Genomic DNA, 14,772 nt, shown 5'->3' with positions numbered 1-14,772 from the left:
TTTAAACTGATTCAGTGGGAGAAGGTTGACAGCATTAGTTCAGTAGGGACACTGCATAATGATTTACAGGAACCAAGGCAGAGGGAGTTCAGCCATATTGAGTTTCAAGGAACAAGGTGAAGCTGGATGGCCTCTAATTTAATGCTGGGAGTATTACAGACAACCAGATAGACATGCTGAATGCAACGTTGTTGCCATCGTAGAGACATGGTTGAGGGAGGATCACGACTAACAATTCAACATTCCAGGGTATAGGATTTCACATAGCACAGGGTAGGGTATAAGAAGTAGTGGTGTTGAATTATTAATTCAGTCACTGCAATGAGAAGGGATGATATCTTGGAAGGGTCTTCAAGTAAGGCTTTATAGGTAAAACTCAGGAAGGAAAAGAGGGCAATCACACTGTTTTAAAGAAAACAACCTGAAATAATCCAGCCTCTATCTCAGGCAACATCTTGCTGAAAATTCTCTGTACCCCCTACAATTCTCCCTGGCCACAGGAAGATGACAGAGGACTGGGAAACAGCTAATGTGGTTCCACTTTTCCAGAAGGGTTGTAGAGATCAACCAGAAAATTACAGCCCAATTAGTGATACATCAGTGATAGGGAAACAATTGGAGAAAATTCTGAAGAAAATGATTCATTTCCACTTGGAGACACAAAGTTTAATCAGTGGTCATAAGGATTGGCCAGAGGGAGGTCATGCCTAACAAATTTGATAGAATTTTTCAAGGTGACCAGGTGTGCAGTTGATGTCATTTATACGAATTTCAGAAAAATGTGGGAAGGAGGTAACAATACATGGGATCCAGAGTAACACGGCAAGTTGGATCCAAAACATTCTTAGTGGGATGAGACAGTGTTGGTAGAAGTTTTGTGTGGAGTCTAGTGTCCAGTGGCATACCACAAGATTAATGCTGGGTCCGTTATTGTTTATCATTTATAAACAATAGAGAGAAAGTGTGGAGGGGAAAATGATAAGTAAGTTTGCAGATGACACAAAGATTGGCTGGGTGGTTGACAGTGAGGAAAACCTTACAATACAAGAGGATAGATGGATTTGTCAGATGAGCAGATCAGTGGCAGACAGAAGTTAACCCTGAAAAGTGAGAGATGATGCACTCTGGAAGTGGTACCACCACACGGGAATATTCAATGAACAGCAGGACACCAAGAAGTTCAAAGGTACAGAAGTAGCTTAGAGTGCTGGTCTACAGATCCCTGAAGGAGGAAAACAGGTTAATAGGGTAGTTAAGGAAGCATACAGAGCACTTAGTTTCATCAAATGGTCACAGCAGCCAACATAATCAAATATCCCTCCCACCCCCAGTTATACTCTCTCTCACCCTCTTCCATCGGACAGAAGATACAAAAATTTGAAAACACGTACCAACAGATTGATGTACAACTTCTTCCCCGTCGTTAGCTGACTTATGACTGGAGCCCTCACATATCAGAGTTGATCTTTCTCTGCACCTTCACTGCAGCTGTAGCACTATATTCCGTAATCTGTTCTATTACCCTGATAGTCCAGCCTCAGATGACTGTGTGAAGTTTGCACATTCTTCCTGTGTCTGTGTGGGTTTCCTCCAGGTGCTCCAGTTTCCTCCCACAATCCAAAGATGTCTAGGTTAGGTGAATTGGCCATGTTAAATTGCCCATCGTGTTCAGGGATATGTAGGTTAGGTGTATTAGTCAGGGGTAAATATAATAGGGTAGGGGAATGGGTGTAGGTGGGTTTCTCTTCAGAAGGTCGGTGTGGACTTATTGGGCCAAAGGGCCTGTTTCCACACTGCAGGGATTCTATTAAAAAAAAACTGCTCCATCTTTCAATGAGATCGAATGAGAGTTTCAATTTGAATCCTCAACTCCACTTTCCTGCCTTTTCCCTTCAACCTTGATACACTTCGTGGGCGGCACGGTAGCACAGTGGTTAGCACTGCTGCTTCACAGCGCCAGAGACCCGGGTTCAATTCCCGCCTCAGGCGACTCTCTGTGTGGAGTTTGCACATTCTCCCCGTGTCTGCGTGGGTTTCCTCCGGGTGCTCCGGTTTCCTCCCACAATCCAAAAATGTGCAGGGGTTAGGTGAATTGGCCATGCTAAATTGCCCGTAGTGTTAGGTGAAGGGGTAAATGTAGGAGAATGGGTCTGGGTGGGTTACGCTTCGGCGGATCGGTGTGGACTTGTTGGGCCGAAGGGCCTGTTTCCACACTGTAAGTAATCTAATCTAAACTTGATTCCTGAAGAAGGGCTTATGCCCGAAACGTCGATTCTCCTGTTCCCTGGATGCTGCCTGACCTGCTGCGCTTTTCCAGTAACACATTTTCAGCTCTGATCACCAGCATCTGCAGTCCTCACTTTCTCCTTGATACACTTACTGATTACAAAATCTCTCAGCCCCAAATATCAACTAGACCACCACCATCCCATTACCAAAGAAAACATGCACAATGGGCCTTAATGACTACTACCTAATGGCTCTAACCTCCATAATCATTAAGGGTTTCGAGGGATGTCATAACCCACACCAACTCCAGTCCCCCAAAATGTGCCTACTGACGTAACAGGTCCAGAGCGGATGCCATTTCTCCAGTTTTGCACTCATTCCTGGAACACCTGGACAACAAAGACACCTATATCAGACCTCTGCTCATCAACTACAGCTCCACCTTCAACACCATTATCCCCCCCCAGACTGACTTCAAAATCCTAAGACCAAGGTCTTGGCTCTGTCCTCTGCAACTGGATCCTCAACTTCCTGACCCACAGACCGCAATCAGTGAAGATAGACAACTGCATCTCCACCACAATAACACTCAACACTGGAGTTGCCCAAGGATACAAGAACATCACCTACAAGTTTGCTGATGACTCTACCATGGTAGGACAGATATCTAACAAATACAAGGCAGAATACAGAAAGGGAGATAGAGGATTTGGTGTCACAGTGCAATGATAACCTTCTTTCGTAACAATCTTTCTTAACGTCGGCAAAACTAAAGAACTGATCATTGACTTTAGAAGGAAAGGAAGAGAACACCCCCCCATCTACATAAACAGCACTAAGGTTGAGGGGGTTGGGAGTATCAAGTTCCTCGGATTAATGATAACTGACAGCCTGCCCTGGACTTCTCACATAGATGTGATAGTCAAGATGGCATAACAATGTCTCTTCTTTGTCAGGCAGCTCAGAAAAGCTGGCGAGTCCACAAGCTTTACAGATGCACCATTGAAAACATACTGTCCGGGTGCACAACGGTCTGGTATGGCAACTGCTCTGACCAGGACCACAAGAAACGACAGAAGATTGTGTGCACAGCCCAGATTAACATGGAAGCCAATCTTCCATACAGACTACATTTACATGGCCCATTGCTGTGGAAAGGCTACCAATACCATCAAAGACCCCTCCCACCCCAGTAATGCTCTCCTACAATTTCTTCCGTCAGGCAGAAGACACAGAAACTTGAACACACACACTAACAGGTTCAGGAACAGCTTCTTCCCAGCCCTTATTAGACTGATGAATGGACTCTCTAACTTCAAATTATGCTGATCTTACTAATGTTGATCATGCCCTAGCGCATGCCCCGTGCAATGTAACCTGTATGGATAGGCTCTTGATTAGTAAGGGGATCAAGGGTTACAGTGAGCAGGCAGGGAAATGGGGTTGAGAAACATATCAGCCATGTCTGAATGATAGAGCAGACTTGATGGGCTGCATGGCCTAATACTGCTCATTGTGATCTATACCTGACCTCATAACAGTAAGCAGGAAATTCAGAAACAAATTTGTAAGGAGATTTCAGTTGTCTGTAAGAATAATAGAGTGGTTGTGGTAAAGGATTTTAAGTTTCCAAACATAGACTGGGACTGCTATAGCATTAAGGGTATAGATGGAGAGGAATTTGTTAAGTGTGTACAAGACAATTTTCTGATTCAGTATGTGGATGTACCTACTGGAGAAGGTGCAAAACTTGACCTACTCTTGGGAAGTAAAGCAGGGCAGGAGACTGAGGTGTTAGTGGGGGAGCACTTTGGGATCAGGGACCATAATTCTATTAGTTTTAAAATAGTGATGGAAAAGAATAGACCAGATCTAAAAGTTAAAGTTCTAAATTGGAGGAAGACCAATTTTGATGGTATTAGGTAAGAACTTTCAAAAGCTGACTGGGGGCAGATATTTGCAGGTAAAGAGATGGCTAGAAAATGGGGAGCCTTCAGAAATAAGATAACGAGAGTCCAGAGATAGTATATTCCTATTAGGGTGAAAGGAAAGGATGGTAGGTGTACAGAAAGCTGGATAACTAGAGAAATTGAGATTTTGTTTAAACGGAAGGAAGCATATATTAAGTATAGACAGCAGATATCGAATGAATCCTTAGAAGAGTATAAAGGCAGTAGGAGTATACTTAAGAGGGAGATCAGGAAAGCAGAAAGGGGACATGCAATAACTTTGGTAAATAGGGGAAATGAGAATCCAAAGGGATTTTGTAAACACATTAAGGACAAAAGGGTAACTTGGGCGAAAATAGGGCATCTCAAGATCAGCAAGGCAGCCCATGTGTGCAGCTGCAGGAGATGGGGGAAAAACTAATCGAGTATTTTGCATCAGTGTTTACTGTTGAGAAGGGCATGGAAGATAAAGAATGTGGGAAAGTAGATGGTTACATCTTGAAAAATGTCCAAATTACAGAGGTAGTAGTGCTGGATGTATTGAAACACAAAGAACAAAGGACATTTACAGCCCTTCGGCCCTTCAACCTGAGCCGATGCAAATCTACTGTCTAAACCTGTCGGTCAATTCCTAACCATTTGTATCCCTCTGTTCCCCACCTACTCATACATTTGTCCAGACGCATCTTAAATGAATCTACCGTGCCTGCCTCTACCACCTCTGCTGGCAATGTGTTCCAGACGCCCACCACCCTCTGTGTGAAGTACTTACCACGTGTATCCCCCTTAAACTTTCCAACTCTCACATTGAAAGTGTGACCTCTCATTATGGAATCCTTTACCCTGGGAAAAAGCTTATCTCTATCCACCCTGTAAACCTCATGATTTTGTAAACCTCATTCAGGTCCCTCCTCAATCTCCTTTTTTCTCATGAAAATAAATCTAACCTACTTACCCTCTTGTCATAGCTAGCACCTTCCATACCAGGCAACATCCTCGTAAACCTTCTCTGCACCCTTTCCAAAGCGTCCACATCCTTTTGGTAATGTGGCCACCAGAACTGTACACAGTGTTCCAAATGCGGCCGAACCAACGTCCTGCACTATTTTAACATGACTTGCCAGCTCTTATAACCAACACCCCGTCCAATGAAGGCAAGCATACTATATGCCTTCTTGACCACTCTATCCACCTGTGCAGCAACCTTCAGGGTACAATGGACCTGTACTCCCAGATCTCTCTGCCCATCAACTTTTCCCAAAGCTCTTCTGTTTATTGTATAATTCGCGCCAGAATTATTTTTGCCTAAATGCATCACCTCACATTTGTCTGGATTGAAAGCCATCTGCCACTTTTCCGCCCAACTCTCCAGTCTATCTATATCCTCCTGTATTCTTTGACAGCCCCTTACTTTTTCTGCTACTCCACCAACAATGCCCTCTTCTAGGTCATTTATGTATATCACAAACAACAGTGGCCCCAACACTGACCCCTGTGGAACACCACTGATCACCTTTCTCCATTTCGAGAAACTCCCTTCAACTACTACTCTCTGTCTCCTGTTGCTCAACCAGTTCTTTACCCACCTAGCTAGAACACCCTGCACACCATGTGACTTAACTTTCTCCATTAGTCAACTTGGATAAAAGTGGATAAATCTCCAGGACCTGATCCAGTGTATCCCAGAGCTCTGTGGGAAGCTGGGGAAATGATTGCTGGGCCCCTTGCTGAGATATTTGTATCATCGATAGTTATAGGTGAGGTGCTGGAAGACTGGAGGTTGGGTAACGTGGTGCCACTATTTAAGAAAGGTGGTAAGGACAAGCCCGGGAACTATAGACCAGTGAGCCTGACATCGGTGGTGGGCAAGTTGTTGGAGAGAATCCTGAGGGACAGGATTTACATGTATTTGGAAAGGCAAGGACTGATTTGGGACAGTCAGCATGGCTTTGTGTGTGGGAAATCATATCTCACAAACCTGATTGAGTTTTTTGAAGAAGTAACAAAGAGTATTGATGAGGGCAGAGTGGCAGACTTGATCTATATGGACTTCAGTAAGGCATTCGATGAGATTCTTCATGGGAGACTGATTTGCAAGGTTAGATGTCATGGAATACAGGGAGAACTAGCTATTTAGATACAGAACTGACTCGAAGGTAGAAGACAGAGGGTGGTGGTGGATGGTTGCTTTTCAGACTGGTGGCCTGTGTCCAGTGGTGTGCCACAAGGATCGGTGCTGGGTCCATTGCTTTTCATCATTTATACAAATGATTTGGATGTGAACATAGGAGGTATAATTAGTAAGTTTGCAGATGACACCAAAATTGGAAGTTTAGTGGTCAGCAAAGAAGGTTACCTCAGAGTACAACAGAATCTTGATCAGATAGCCCAATGGGCAGAGGAGTGGCAAATGGAGTTTAAGGTGCTGCGTTTTGGAAAAGCAAATCAGGGCAGAACTTATACACTTGATGGTAAAGTCCTGGGGAGTGTTGCTGAACAAAACGACCTCGGAATGAGGTTCATAGCTCCTTGAAAGTAGAGTCATAGGTACATAGAATATTGAAGGCAGCATTTGGTATGCATTCCTTTATTGGTCAGAGTATTGAGTACAGGAGTTTGGAGGTCATGTTGCAGCTGTACAGGACATTGGTTAGGCCATTTTTGGGATATCACGTACAATTCTGGTCTCCTTCCTATCGAGGGATTTTGTGAAACGTGAAAGGGTTCAGAAAAGATTTACAATTATGTTGCCAGGTTTGGAGGATTTGAGCTATAGGGAGAGGCTGAACAGGCTGGGGCTGTTTTCCTTGGAGTGTCAGAGGCTGAGGATTGATCTTATCGAGGTTTATAAAATCATGAGGACCATGGATAGGATAAATAGACAAGGTCTTTTCCCTAGGATGGGGGGGGTCGAAAACTGGAGGGCATAGGTTTAGGATGAGAAGGGAAAGATATAAAAGGGACCTAAGGGGCAACGTTTTCCACACAGTGCTGTGTGGGTATGGAATGAGCTGCCAGAGGAAGGGGTGGAGGCAGGTACAATTACAGCATTTAAAAGGCATCTGGATGGATATATGAATAGGAAGGGTTTAGAGGGATATGTGCCAAGTGCTGGCAAATGGGACTAGATTAGATTAGGATATCTGGTTGGCATGGGCAAGTTGGACCGAAGGATCTGTTTCCATGCTGTACATCTTTATGATTCGATGATTCTATAATGATTTGTTGTTAACTCAGCATTATAAATATTCCATCCTTTCAGACTACAGGTTCATCTATAGTCACATGCTTTTTTGGAATTGATGCACTTCCATCACTTTCTGACCTGTTTTAATAAATCACCTTCACAGAACTGACCTAGATCCACGTGCCTCTATTTAAAATCCAAATTCCAACACATATTCTGCACACATCTTTAATCAAAATATGCAAATCTCTGAAGGTGGCAGGACAACTTGATAACACTTTAGAGACACCTCAAAAAGAAATCTCTGTGTAATCATTGATTAGACTGCAGTAGAATGTGATCTCCAAATTCTTAACATGCTGTAGGAAAGATGTTAAGGTCTTTCATATGGTGTTGGAGTAATTTACTACCATGGAAGGTAAGAATGGAAAGAATGTTTCAGGGAAATTTCATTGAGGTATCAAAATTATGAGCACGCCTCTATATATGGCGTTTGCAATTAGAAGTTTTAAATCAAACTCTCAAGCAGCTGTTGTTTCAATGTTCTGGCATATTTGCAATGTGCTGAGCACCCATATTTTGATTATAAAAAGGGCAATAAATTCAAACTAATTGCAACTGGAATAAGTACTATCAAACCATATTAAAATATCGATCACTATAGGTCACCGAAGCCAAAAAAAAAAATTGGTGAGCAGATTAAAGAAAGTGTTTTGCAACTTTAACGAAGTATTGTGATTTCAGTATTAATAACAAATTAAGATCACAATCAATTTTCTCCTTATTTGATCAAGAAACTTGCTTCTGGTCCCAAGTAAAAGATTAACAATATCAGCTTGTGGAAAGAAGCTGCCAGTTAAAACATATCTGCAAGTTCAAATCAGACTAATGAGTAATGCTAAAGTACAAGAACCACAATGAACTCTGACTCTAGTAGAGAGTCTCTACCACACTGGTAAAATTAGCCCTGTGAAAAGCAAGTTGCTGTTTTAAGTTCCACTTTCACTTTTAATGCCCCAGTTGCTCAGCCCTGTGCTTTACCCTGAATCTGCACCAAATAAATTTAGAGAGCAAACTAAACCCAGAGTTCACTTCATTGGTTTCACTTTTTTCTTACTCATTGAACTGTTAGCACACATGCTTAACTTTGACATGCAAACTTACACGAATGAATGCAGGCACAATGCAAGAACATTGCTATGGGACTGCTCCCAAAATCAGCACTGGGCAGCAAAATGCAGGCAGCCAGAGTATTTGATTATAAGTAAACCAATAGCAGCACAGTTGTTTTCTGGGTCAAGATTTGCTGCATTAATACCCATGCCTGAGCTATTATAAATCTGTCAAAACAAACGACTATCAGCTTCCCACATCATTGATACGCTCAGTTTTTCATTTTGTAATACAACCATCGCAGTGTGTTTGAAAATTGCAACATTCTTTCTGTTCAAGCTCAATTTCAACAGATTAGATAACATACATCAAACAGAGCCTTCAAGTTGCCACAAATACTCTTAAAGCAATGTTAAAATTTGCTGAAGTTTAGTTAAGTCATACTTATGGCAGCTCAGGTTATGATTATTCATAGTCAACCTGGTGTAGCACATTTTTAAAAATCTCAAGCACAGGAAGCTCGAATATAGGCGTAGGCCATTCAGTCCTGTGAGCCTACTCCACCATTCATATTGATTATGGCTGATCATGCAAATCAATAGCTTGCTCCCACAGTCCGCCCCAAACCTTTGATCCATTTAGTCCCAGGCGAGACAATGCTGAAAATTCCTGCTTTCTATTTATTTATGTGCTTCGCCTGAGGCCCACTGAAGGTGTTACCTAGTAGGGTAACGAAACATCTGGAAATGAACCTTCCAGCTCAGCGAGCAAACCTACATCCAAAAGTGCTATGAAGGTTTCCTCAACCTGAATACCATATAGAAATTCCCAACTGTTTCAATAATAAGTTACCCTTAAGCAAATTTATGCCTCGTTGGTTTGTATCAGAAATTACATTTATTCTTAAACTAATACAGTTCAGACGAGGGCCTTAGGCCCACCAAGTTTGTACAACCAAAAATATATTAAATCTACAAATCACATTTCTTCATTGTGCTGTCTCATGTTAACAAGATATTTGATCTTTTAGCTTCATGTCTTAAGATTCCGAATTACTTAATGGCATTGAGTTAGACCACCCTTCACAGAGAGGGACTTCCAGAGAGTATGCTATGGTGTTCAGAAGTTTTATGTAAATGGATCTTTGTCAAGTACCCAGCTACAACTTGATAGTATCTAATTCTGTAATATACCTCAAACCTTTGAAACACATTATTGCCTTTTCCTTTATGTACATATGGGATATAGAGGGATCTGGATGTCCTGGTGCTTGAATTATAAAAGATTTGAATACAATATAACAAATACCTCGGAAAGCTATTACAGCATCATTCACTATAAAGGGAATTGAAAACAAACGTAGGAACATTATGCTTCAGTTACGCAGGGCTCTGGTGACACTGCATCTGGAGTACTGCACAAATATTGGTCATCTTATTTAAGGATGGATGTAAATGCAATACTGGCAGTTCAGATTTATTCAAAGTTTATTTGACGGATACCTAGAATGGGTCAATTGTCTTGTGAGGAGAAAGTGAGGTCTGCAGATGCTGGAGATCAAAGTTGAAACTTTATTGCTGGAACAGCACAGCAGGTCAGGCAGCATCCAGGGAACAGGAGATTCGTCTTGTGAGGAATGGTTGGACAGGCAAGGCTCGATTCCACAAGCTTTTTAAAAATTCACTTGTGGGACAAGGTGTTGTTGGCTGGCCAGCAATTAACGCCCATACCTAGTTGCCCTTGAGAAGGTAGTGGTGAGCTGCCTTCTTGAACCACTGCATTCCACGTGCCATTAGGTTGACCCACAATGCCATTAGGGAGGGAATTCTAGGATTGTGGCCCAGCAGCGTGAAGGAAAGGCAATACATTTCCAAGTCAAGATGGTGAGTGGCTTGGAGGGAAATGTGCAGGTGGTGGGTGTTCCCATATCTGCTACTCTTGTTCATTCAAAAGGAAGTGGTCATGGATTTGGAAGGTGCTGTCTGAGAATCCTTTGAATTTCTGCATTTTCTAGATACACTGCTGCTACTGAGCGTCAGTGGTGGAGGGACTGGATTTTTAACAACGTGGTGACAATCAACCAGGCAGCTTTGTCCTGGATGGTGTCAATCTTCTTGAGAGTTGTTGAAGTTGCACATAAACAGGCAAGCTGAGGGTATTCCATCATCATACTTTTGACTTTTGTTATGACACAGGGTAAACCCCTCTGCTAATTTAAACCGGTCACACAGAGAAGCTCAGTTCGCGCCATAATCTGTTAAATTTCAAAAGGCAAAGAACTATCCCAGAGATCACTATTTAAAGTAAAAATTATCAATTTTATTCCTGAAGTCCAACAGAGAATATTAAAACCAACAACTATTTACAACTCCTTTATCTTAAACCTATCTTTTGCCTTGCACTCTACAATACTGGTCCAATAAAAATCCTGAGTAAGATTTACAAAAAAAATTCATGTTTCAAAAACCAGTCAGCTTTGTCGATTCTCCTTTGTAAATTTTCTCGAGGTCAATTTTGATGTTCTTCTGCGCAAACTTCTTACAGGCAGGTACCTTTCAGAGAGCTCCTCAACTAGCAATCTACATTTGTGGATGTCCTTTGCAGTTCTCCTTCTAACAGTTCAAAATATCCAGTTTTATACGCCAAAACATCACATCGTTTCATAGGTTTTAATATTATCAAAATACTAAATTCAAATTTGATTGGATTTTGGTATCTTGAAGCATAATTTAAACCGATTGGGTGAATTTGAATTTATTTTTGTTTCATGGCAACTCATCGGCAGCTATTTGTTTCCCGAATGTTACAGTCTTACTTTGTTCAGGACTCTCTGTGCTTTGTCAGTCTTTGCTAGTTTTTCAACTCTCTTAAAGGTACAGTACACCTTTATACCTTCATAATACTTGTGCCTTGTGGATAGTGGATGGGCTTTGGGGAGTCAGGAAATGAATTATCTGTCACAGTATTTCTAGTCTCTGACCTGATCTTGTAGCCATTGCATTTATATGGTGAGTCTAGTTGAGCTTCTGGTTAATGGTAAAGTTAGTTTTACAATAAACACAAATAAAATTCACTTTTTCACAACACTACAAAGTCCATTCGCTTCAGATTTTTAAAATTTATGCAGAGAAAACTTAAACCACGAGGTCATGCCATACCAATCAATAACTAGGTACATGATCTTGGGTCCCTTACAATACAAACCAAATGTGGCCAAGAGATTGGCTGAAATGATGTGTAAAATCATAGATCCCACAAAGTCTGACACAGACACTGGAGCCAAAGTACAACTACATTAAAATATCTGGGCTACATATCCTTTTCAATAGTGTCTTGCACTGATCTAAAAACAACTCAAACATTTCATAATTTAGTTGTACTAAAGCAGAGAAGGGCTAAAAACACCCATATTTTCATATGAGCACTCCTTTCAAATCACGACTGACAGGCTATGCTTGTGACGTATGCTAGTTTCTAACCAGCCTACACTCTAACCAAAGCCATCCCCATATCAAAGAAATTATTTCCCTCTAAAATTCTTGTGCATGTTTCAATAGCCCTTGAGTGCAGCAATACTAATGCCACCCCATATATATTATCCAATCCTCTTGATATCCAACAGGATTAATGGCTCACCTGACAATGATACCTCGCAATGATCCATCTGAGCACCAATAACTCTCCTACTTCTGAATAACAGAAGCAGCTGTCAATTGTTCACTCTATGACCAATGGCATAATTCAAAGTCATTTTCATGATGCACTTTACCACTAATGTGCCAATAAGAATGAGAGTCAAACTGCATGGAAACAGAGCTTCAGTCCAACCAGTCCATGCTGACCATAATCCCAAACTAAACCAGTCTCATCTGCCTGCGCTTGGCCCATATCTCCCTCTTATTCATGTTCCTACCCAAATATCTTTTTAAATGTTGCAACTGTACTTGTTCATTCTACACACAAACCAATCTCTGTTTAAAAAAAATTTTTTAACATGTCTTATTAAAATCTTTTTCTTCTGACCTTAAAATTATGCCGCCTAGTCTCGAAATCCTCCATCTTAGGGAAAGGATACCCCTTATTGTTTTATAAACCTCTATAAGGTCACCCCTCAACACCCTACCCTCCAGTGAAGGCAGCCCCAGGCTATCCAGCCTCTCCTTATAACTCAAACCCTCCATTCCCAGCAACATTGTAATAAATCTTTTCTGAACTTGATTCAGCCTAATAATATCCTTTCTAAAACAGGGTGACCAGAACTGCACACAGTATTCCAAAAGGAGCCCTCACCAACGTCCTGTACAACCTCAACATGACTTCCCAACTCCTATACTCAAAAGACTGTGCAATGAAAGCAAGGATGCTAAATGCCTTCTTAACCACCCTGTCTACCTGCGAGACAAACTTCAAAGAATTATGTACCTGAACCCGTAGTTCTCTCTGTTCTACAATACTACCCAAGGCCCTACCATTAACTGTGTAAGTCTTGCCCTTGTCTGTATTATCAAAATGCAATACCTCACACTTATCCAAACTAAACTCCATCTGCCACTCCTCAGCTCATCAACCCAATTGAACAAGTTCTCTTTGTAACCTTAGATAACCTCTTTACTATCCATTATACCACCAAGTTTGGTGTCATCCGCAAACTTACTAACCATGCCATCTAAATTATTTATGTAAGTGACAAATAAAAGTGGACCAGCACTGATCCCTACAGAACACCGCTGGTAACTGGCCTCCAAACCAAACCAACCCTTAATGCCAGGAAACTGTGGTGATGAAGTCAATTTTGTATCCAATCAGTAAGCTCACACTGAACCCCATGTGATCTAACTTCACTAATTAGTCTACCTTGTGGAACCTTGTCAAAGGAGCTACTGGCAACTCCTTCAGCAGCCAGACCTCAAGGATGGATTAGTTGCAAAATATCCTGGCTCCTTAAGTTTTAATCTCAGAACAACAGTTCCTTATTTTCATTGGCACAGTGGCAGTGCCACTGCCCCTGGACCAGAGAAGCCTGGGTTCAAGTCCCACCTGCTCCAGACTGTGAAATAACACCTCTGAACAGGCTGATTAGAAAAATTAGTTCACCAACAGATTTATCTGAGCCACTGTGGTGCAATGGTAGTTTCCCCACCTGTGGGCCAAGAGGCATGGGTTCAAGTCTCAAGGCGTGACCCACTCTCACTAGTATTCTTACATACAGATGAGGAAGAACACCACTTCAACTCGGACAACACATCCATATTAGGACAAGCCAAACAGAGACACACACGAGAATACCTAGAAGCATGATTTGGAGATGTCGATGTTGGACTGGGGTGTACAAACTTAAAAATCACAACACCATGTTATAGTCCAACAGGTTTAATTGGAAGCACACTAGCTTTCGGAGCGATGCTCCTTCATCAGGCGATCAGACTATCACCTGATGAAGGAGCGTCGCTCCAAAAGCTAGTGTGCTTCCAATAAACCTGTTGGACTATAACCTGGTGTTGTGTGATTTTTCACCTAGAAGCATAGTATTCTAACTGGAACTCTATCAACAACACCATCATCAGGTGGTTGACAACCACCTGATGAAGGAGCAGCGCTCCGAAACCTAGTGCTTCCAATTAAATCTGTTGGACTATAACCCAGTGTTGTGTGATTTTTTAACTCAGCACAGGTGAAGCTCAGTGTGGTGAAGCCAGCATGTGAAATGCTTGCCTTCATTTGCCAGGGCATAGAATATAGGAGTCAGAAAGTCTTGTCCCAACCTTATAAAACATTGGCTAGGCCACAGGTGGAATACGGTGTCACCACACTACCAGAAGGATATGATTGCACTGGAGAGGGCGCCGAGATTCATCAAGATGTTGCCTAGGACGGAAAGTCTCAGTTACGAGAAGAAACTAGATAGGCTGGATTGAGCAAAGGAGGCTGAGGGGGAGCTGATTAAGGCATACAAAATTATGAGAATCACAGATAAAGTAGATTGTAAGAATTTCTTCCCCATGGCAGAGGGCATATGTTTAAGGTGAGGAGTAAGAGGTTTACAGGAGATCTGAGAAAGATGTTTTCAGCCAGAGGGTGGTAAATGTATGGAATGTGTTGCCTTACAAGATAGTGGAGGCAGGTACTCTTGCAACATTTAAGAAGTATCTTATGAGTATTGAAAATGACAGAACATAGTAGGCTATGGACCAAGTGCAGGTAAATGAGATTAGTGTAGTGTGCTGTTTATTAGTCAGGCCAAAGGGCTTCTTTCTATACTGTGTGATTCTCCATCATTATAATGAATCGCTTTTG

At 41.8% G+C, this 14,772-nt stretch overlaps 1 protein-coding gene across 2 annotated transcripts in view; it reads right to left on the bottom strand.

Annotated features, from left to right (window-relative positions):
* The window catches only part of syde2 (synapse defective 1, Rho GTPase, homolog 2 (C. elegans)), a 170,203-nt gene that overhangs the window by 42,937 nt on the left and 112,494 nt on the right, over positions 1-14,772 (bottom strand). The window lies entirely within an intron of this gene.

This window comes from Chiloscyllium plagiosum, unplaced genomic scaffold, assembly GCF_037043375.1.
Source record: "Chiloscyllium plagiosum isolate Xiang-an unplaced genomic scaffold, Cpla_swu_hap1 HiC_scaffold_9, whole genome shotgun sequence".
Taxonomy (NCBI): domain Eukaryota; kingdom Metazoa; phylum Chordata; class Chondrichthyes; order Orectolobiformes; family Hemiscylliidae; genus Chiloscyllium; species Chiloscyllium plagiosum.
The sequence above is the reverse complement of the archived record's forward strand: the minus strand, read 5'-3'. Positions and strand labels throughout refer to the sequence as shown.